The following is an 8313-nucleotide window of genomic DNA, read 5'->3' as shown; positions in this document are numbered from 1 at the left end:
CAAAGGCACTACAAGAAAACTATAGACCAATATCCCTATGAACACCGAATTACCAACAAAACACTAGCAAACAGAATTCAGCAGCATATTAAAAGGATTATACACCATGACAGTGGGATTTATTCCTGTAAAGAAAGGGTGGTTCAACATGTGAAAAATCAGTCAATGTAATACCTTAACTGCAGAATGAAGGGCTGCGGGGAGAGAGGAGCCATGATAATCTCAATTGATGTCGAAAAAGCATTTGACAAAATTCGACACCATTTCATGACAAAAATAAATAAATGTACTCAACAAACTAGGGAAACAAACTACCTCAATATAATAAAAGGCATATATGAAAAACCCACAGTGAACATCACACTAGTGGTGAAACACTGAAAGCTTTTCCTTTAAGATCAGAAAAAAGATGAGGATGCCCACTCTCAACACTTCTGTTCAACATAATACTAGAAGTTCTAGCCTGAGCAATTAGGCAGGAAATAGAAATGAAAGGCATACAAATTGGAAAGGAAAAAATAAAGTTATCTCTGTTTACAGATGATATGATCTTATGGGCAGAAAACCCTAAAGATTCTACCCAAAAAACCGGTTAGAACAAATAAATAAATCCAGCAAAGTAGCAGGATACAAAGTCAGGCTGCATTTCTATACACGAACAATGAGCGATACAAAAAGGAAATTTGAAAAAACAATTCCATATACAAAGCATCAAAACTAGTAAAATACTTAAGAATTAACTTTACCAAGGAGGTGAAAGTGCTCACCCTCCTCCCGTCCGAGGGCTGGACTCAGAGACAAGCTGGCGCGGTTGCAGGGTGGGAAAGAGGACCCGGGCCCTTTGAGCTGGCAGCGCTGGAGCAGGTGAGAGGTGATCACAGAGGCCAAGTGGAGCCTTCAAGGCCCCAGCGAACCAGGCCTGACCGCTGCCAGTGGCAGTTCTGCTTTGTCCCCTATCTCCCAGCTGGGCAGGCCCCTACCTACCCCCTCAGGCCCAAGAGGTCACTGGAGGGTGAAGGTGAAATCTCCAGAACAGGTTGGCCGAGTGAGTAAGGCCTGGCGAGGAAGACAGGACATCCAGCTGCTGCCCCTGTGTGTCACCTGGATGTCGTGGTGTCGTGGTGCCAGCTGATGGCACAGTGAGAGCAATGGGGATGAACCAAGGAGGAAGCCAGTTCAAAATGGCTGGATTTCTACTGGGGCTGAGAGATTTTATTTTTAATATATTTTATTGATTTTTTACAGAGAGGAAGGGAAAGGGATAGAGAGTCAGAAACATCGATGAGAGAGAAATATCGACTAGCTGCCTCCTGCACACCCCCTACTGGGGATGTGCCCACAACCAAGGTACATGCCCTTGACCAGAATTGGACCTAGGACCCTTCAGTCCGCAGGCCGACGCTCTATCCATTGAGCCAAACAGGTTAGGGCAGGGGCTGAGAGATTTTACTCGCTGATGAGCATTCTGGGACCTTTTTAAGTTTATTTTCCTGCCCTGGCATTTGAAGGCTGGGAGGACCCCTTTTAAAAGGTCAAAGTCAGGCAGTGGTGACCGTGTCATCCTTCGCTTTAGTTCTCAGCTGCCGACTGTGGGATTGGCTCTGCCGGACTCCCATCTTCTGAGCTATAGAAATTCACGGTTGGTGGCTCCTGCAGCCACCGGAACAGAAACTTCCACTGGCTGAAACAGGAAGGGACAGAAACAGCCTCGGGCCCGGGAGGTGCTGGCCAGGCAATGAGGCGGAGAGGCAGGTGTGTGAATGAGAGCCAGAATGTTCTCTAGTCCAGTGGACTCTGTGTCCACGTGGGGGAGAAAACTTTCCTTCGGGGAGTGAAGGCACATGGGGGATCACACACACACACACACACACACACACACACACCCGTGTGTGACCGTGATGGACCTGGGCGGGTTTTGTGAGCATCTATGAATCTTGCCGTTTGCCTCACAGCTGACACTCGACCCGCAGTATCTCATTTAATCCACAATAGCCCTGTGAAAGCAGGATCATGATGGCTATTTATAGGCAGGGCACCAAGGCACAGAAATCAAGTAATTTGTCTGAAGTTGCACAGTGAATTGATAGCAGAAGTGAGATTTGTTTTTGTTTTTTATTTATTTCAGAGAAAGGAAGAAAGAGGGAGAGAGATAGAAACATTGATTAAAGAAAAACATCAACCAGTGCCTCCTGCCTGCCCCCTACTGGGGATGGAACCCACAACCTGGGCATGTGCCCTGCCTGGAAATCGAACCATGACCTCCTGGTGCATGAACAATGCTCAACCAATTGAAGCATACTTGCTAGGTGAGATTTCTTTTTCATCCTCACCTAAGAATATGTTTTACTGACTTTAGAAAGAGGGGAACAGAGAGAGAGAAACATTGACGTATGATAGAAACATTGATCAGTTGCCTCCTATACGCACTCAGACTAGGGATGGAAATGCAACCTAGGTATGTGCCCTGACTGGGAATCAACCCCACAACCTTTTGGTGTATAGGACGACGCCAAATGAGCCACCTGGCCAGAGGCAGATTTTTAACTCAAGTCTCAAATTCTCTGTCAGTAATTTGAGGGCTCTCCAACATCTCTCATTAGATGTCTGCTGTATATTCAACATGAGACTAGAAAGAGGGGAACGATTGTAATAAAATCAGAGGTGCAGCCCTGACTCAGTGTGTGGCTGTCTCTGTGGAAGGCAATATACAGAGGAGAAGCCAGAGGCCAAGGTTCAGGAGGGCCAGCCACCTGAATACTTAGTTCCTTCTGGTGGGAAGGACGCCCAAAGCAAGAGGGCTGTTACGACCAGTGGACTGAGGCAGCCTGAGCAAGCATGTCATCAGCCAGGGGAGGTCCGGGAGGCATGCCACCTTGTTCCTGGCCTCAGAGGTGTAACTGTCTCTGTCCATAACTCTCTCCTGTCTCTTGGAGGTTGGGGCCATTTGGGGTGGGAGGAAAAAAATGGCATTTCCGGAAGGGGGAGCTCTGAGATCTGGGGTCCCTACCCACTGCTGTCTGGCTGTACAGCCCACAGGCGTTCCAGCATGACAGAACAAAGGGGACCCCTCAGGTCAGCAGCCTAGAACCAGGCCAGGCCTTCCTTTAATGGGTTTTCCAATGACACGGCCTATATTCTACATCCACTATTCAAAGAACAAGTGGCATTTCTTACCCTCCTCGGCCCCACCTTTGCCTCACCAGACGGAACCACTGTGAAAAGTGTGCCTCCTCTCTCCTTCCAGGTACTTCATCTACACATTTACAAACTTAGAGTGTTTCTTCAAAGAAAAACGTGAATTGTGCTTTGTTTGTTAATCTGCAACTTCCTCTTTTCACCTGCAAATAAGCTCTCCTGGCCAAACTCTTGTGTAAGCACATGAATGTCTGCTGTCCCTTCTCCTCCTGGCATGGGGTCCCACTGTGTGGACACAGGCCTTGTGTGTCTGGGTGACTTGTCCTAGGCTAAGTGGATGTGGTCACAAGGCCTCCTAGAGAAGAGGTTGTCCTTTCCCACATAGCTGCTCCCTCTGAGCAATGATCAGAGATGGGGGACGGTGGGGAGAGGAGGTTGTGTCTCAGAGAACCTGGTCATGCTAGAAGTCTGGTCTCTCTGATGGTGAAAGAGTTTAGAGGAGAGGATGGATCTGAGAGGTGCTGCTTCTAGGAGGCGATGGTTCCGGGAGGTGAGGCCGAGATGATGGGGTCTGAATCATCTGCCACAATGCAGTGGCCAGCTCTACACAGTCAGGGCTGCTCCCCAAACCAGCTAGGCTGGTCAGATGAGGGTCCAGCCCTCCTCCCCACCAGCTGCGGTTGCCGCCCACCCTCCTGGCGAGTGGTTTCCTGCACCCCTCTGTGTGCACCTCTCTAGAGCCTCCTCCTTCGTCACCCAGGTGAGGCCGCGCCGGGTTTCCTCCCTTGCTGCTAAGGGCTTAGTTGCTCTGAGTCATAGACCAAGACCCGGGGCAGCCAAGAGCTTTTTCCTCCACTTCCTTTAGGCCCCACAGTTGGAAAAACAGGTCTGTTTGTTGTGATAGAAATCAGTTCACCCAAAGGGCACACACTGTGTCACTGATGGCAGTGTTAGGAAACCAATGGATCGCAGCCCCTGTGAGTCTGCGGGTCCCTGGCTTTCCAGGAGCCTCCCTCATTCCTTCTCTCCCTCTCCCCATCTTCTCTCCCTGTCCTTCACTCCTTGCTCTTCCCATGTCCCAGGCCCTGTGCTAAGCACTGGGCACCAACAGATGAATGAGCGAGGTCTTACTCCGTGAGAACATTCCATCTTCTTCTGCACCAAGTTTCTCATTCTTCTTGGTTATTGCGGCGTTTGTATTTCATGCTAATCTGCATCTCCAGGGTCCATCGGCCAACTCAGAGACCTCTGGGCTTGGCACTGGCTAAGCACTGCAAGGATTGAAGAGACACAGGCACTGGCTGAACTCTCCTTCCTTCCCCCAGAAGAGAACTCACACTGGCCTCGGCAAGGCCTTGATGATCCCCACCTGGAATGCTTGCAGGCACACTGGCCTCACCTCCACCATGAGGCTCCCACATGTGCCTTCCTTTCCAGCCTGGTCACCTGCACTCAGACAGCTTGGGCATGGCTCCTGGAGGGTTTGAAGCTGAATGAATGGACAAGTCACTCTGCAGAAACAGAAGCTCAGAGAGGCACTGTCTGTCTTGTCATGAGTTCTAGAAGATCGTTTGCAGAGATGATGCCGGAAGCCGGTCCATCCTTACTGCTTGACACAGTCGCTGCAGGGAAGAAACATCTGCACAGCATATGTTTCAAGGGACCTGGGGTATATGGCATACTGTTCTTAATATGTTTGCTCCCCTTCTTAGCACTATGTGTTTTAACCAAGGTCACCTCTCCAGGAAAGGTTGTTTCACCAGGTGGGGATTTTTCCCTGGAGTTAGGGATTAACAGGACTAAGGAAGGGAATCAGTAAAACCCCTTAACTAAGTGCCAGGCGGGTAGTTAATTACTTTAACTATGAACAATCACGCTTAAACTACATAATCTTTATTTAGGATAATCTCCTTCAGTTACTTCCTTGTAGCATAACAGAACAATAGAGTAGTGACCTTGGAATGGAGATAACAAATGCCCTAACCTTTGGAATAGAATAGATAGGATTAAAATCACATGGTATAAATACAGATGTAACAGGAGAATAAAGGAAGAACCTCACTATGCTGATCAACTGAATGCTGTCTCCGTGTTATTCCTTCTTCGCTGACTCCGTCCACACCTTTGGGAACCCCTGGACCTGTTGGGGTTGGACCCCCAAAAGATGACATGGTTGTCTTGATGTGGAAGAATAGGGAGCATAGCACAATTTTCCTTGCGATGTTTTCTAAGGTTAAGCATATTTTTTTCAACACAAAACAGGAATGCTACAAAGACTAACTAGATAGTGAGAGAGGGCCCAGGGGCATGGTAGGTGGGAGGTTAAACGTTCCCCTTACTTTCTCAATGACTGGAGGCAAGTGGCTTTTCTAGAAGATGGGTTCCTGATCATTCATGAGGGGGTCAGTTCCTATGGGGAGGCCTTCGGAGGAAGCCCCAGATAGAGTATGAGTTTGAGAGTAAAGGCCTGGGGCCAAGTCTATTCCAGGATTCATCTGCTGACATCTGAGATTTACTGGGCAATTGCTTCCGAGTCTAAGAAGCATGCTGTGTGGCACAGGCTTTCAGGGGTAAGTGAAACCTCGAAGGAAGGTGCTTCTCAGGGAGCAAGCCAGCCCAGTCCAGGCCCAAACCTGCCGGGACCACATTCCAGGGATCCACGGGCCCAGCCCTGCTCTGCGCTTCTAATGTTTCCTGACATTTCGGGCAACTTGGGCCAAATTCTCGGTGTGACTCTCTGGGCAGGTCCTAAGCTCTGGGGTAGAGATGCAGGTTCCGGCCCTCTCTGCGGTAGACAGAAGGAGCCAGATTACTCTCAGGGCTGAACCGGGGATGACTAAGCTTAAAGCATGCTTTACACCTTGTGAGTTTCGGCTCTTTTCTCCTGAGCCAGCCTGCCTTTGACCTTTCCATTTCTGTCCCAGGAACCACCCTGCTCCCTACGGAGATCAAAAGCTTTCTGGCCTCCAGGACTCATCTGTGCTGCTCCCTTGCCTGTCACACCCTTTCTACCTCCTCCAGCACCCGGTCAGCATCTCTCCTGTCTTCCAGAACTCACTGCCAGTGTCCACTTCCTTCTCCCCTGCATGCCCCCCGACCCGACCCGAGTGCCTCCGACTTACTTTGGATGTCCCTCCTTGTACTTGCAGCATCCTGGATGTAGAGCAGCATGTAATGCTCCTCCTCAGACAGTAGGGGGCAGGGGGTAAGGGGGGGGTGGACCTGGTGCAGGCTGATCCTCCCCCAGTTAACCACTGCTCACTCACTCAAGGGGCACTTCCTCCCACAAGCTCCCCTGACCCAGGCCAAGCCAGGCTGCACTGGTGGATGCTCTCAGGACTTCCCGCTCTCTCCTTCTAGCATCAAACCTCATCGCACATTTATTATGTGGATGTCTGGTTGATCCCTGTCTCCAGCAATGAATGATAAGCTTCAAAAAGGCAGAGATCGCACGTACCCTGCTCCCACGCTATTCCTGTTGCCTGGCTCTCACTGAGCTGGTACTGATGGGGACTGAGGACAGGGACCTCTACCAGGGTTGCATCTTCAGTGCTCCCAACAGGTGCTCATAAATGGGGGCCTCTTCCTACCCCAACCTTGAAGTAGAGAGATGGCCCAGGCCTCACTGCTCAGCATTTGCAGAGATGGGGAAGTGCCAGTGCAGGTCCAGCCCCGGTGTCTACTGACTCTGCATGTGATGTCCCTTTTAGATGGACCTCACCTCAGGGAGCTGGGACTTGCAGCCCCTCCACCTCCGTCCTTGTCCCTGAGACACTCAAACAGCACGCAGAGCCTGGCGATGACTCGCCTCAGGTGGTGGGGGGTGCCTAGCCTCTCTGGTGCTAGGGATCATGAACCGAGAAGAGGCTGGGAACAAAAGGAAAAGACCACACTCGGTGGCTCATTGTCACTGGAGGCAGCAGGGTCGAGGTGCCCCACTGGGCCATCGAGGGACGGCTCTCTGAGGAGCAAACACCACCTCTGGTTTGAAGGGTGTGGATTTTATGCAGTAGAGATGGAGGCGGTGGGAATGGCCGCTTTCTGGAGTCAAGATGTCCTATTGCTCTCCCTGTGGTCTGGCACATCCCCTCCCCACACTGAGCCTGTCCCCTCCCCACTCTGGGTGACACCTAGTAGAAAGACTCTGTGGGATGAAATGGGGTCATATGGACAAAGTGCACTTCGTGGGCTACAGCCAAGGCTGCTGTGCCTGCCGTTAACTCACCTGTCCAGCAGGCGCCCTCGTTGCTTAATGTCTTGGATGGAGATTCAGGGCTGTGGTGACTGAAACAAGTAAGATCCCTTGGGGTAAATATTGGCCACAGTAGCTCTGTGAGCTTGGCCTTCATCCAGCTTCCCCATCCATAAACAGGGATGATGACCTCTAACCTTCTGTTCCCTGTCAGGGTCAGAGCCCTGTTGGCCGGGCAGGGATGCCTCAGAGAACAAGCAGTGCCATGCTTGAGATGACCACTAAGGCTGGATTTGGGTGTCTGCCAATGGTCTGCATGGAGCATGGCATTTGATTGGCATTGTCCATCTTCAGCATGGCCTTAAGTACTTGTAGCTTTGGAGGCAGGCACAGCATCACTCAGGTTCAAGGCTGAGCTTCCCCCTCCCCACCAGCTCTGTGGCCTTGAACAGCTAATTAACCATTCTGAGCCCCATTACCTTATGGGTCAAAAGGAAGTCATTCCTCAGGCCTCAAAAGCAAATCATCTGCTATGATTTACTGGCATCTCCTGTGCCATGGATCTTTTTCAGAGCAGGTCCCTCTGCCCCACCCCCTCCCTCCCATACACAAGTGGGAGGTGACCTCTTCCGCCTCAAGCTGGCATCGCAGTGTAACTTTTACTTTCTACTTTGTAGAAACCCACCCCAGGCCGTATTATTATTATTCCTCACCCAAGGACATGTTTTTATTGAGGAAGGGAGAGAGAGAAACATTGACCCGTTGCCTCCTGTACTCACAGCAACTGGGGATCCAATCCCAAAACCTTTTAGTGTATAGGATGCACTCCGACCAACTGAGCCACCAGCCAGGGCAGGCCATGTTATCATTTTGACAGAAGCCCAGGTCCAGCCAAGACTGACCCCTGCACTCACACCCACTATGCTGCTAGAAGGACTGAGGACGCTGCAATGAGTTATTATTGGCTGGGGCTGGTTTTTCATATT

This window comes from Myotis myotis, unplaced genomic scaffold, assembly GCF_014108235.1.
Source record: "Myotis myotis isolate mMyoMyo1 unplaced genomic scaffold, mMyoMyo1.p scaffold_m19_p_71, whole genome shotgun sequence".
Lineage (NCBI taxonomy): Eukaryota > Metazoa > Chordata > Mammalia > Chiroptera > Vespertilionidae > Myotis > Myotis myotis.
Note: the sequence above shows the minus strand (reverse complement) of the source record.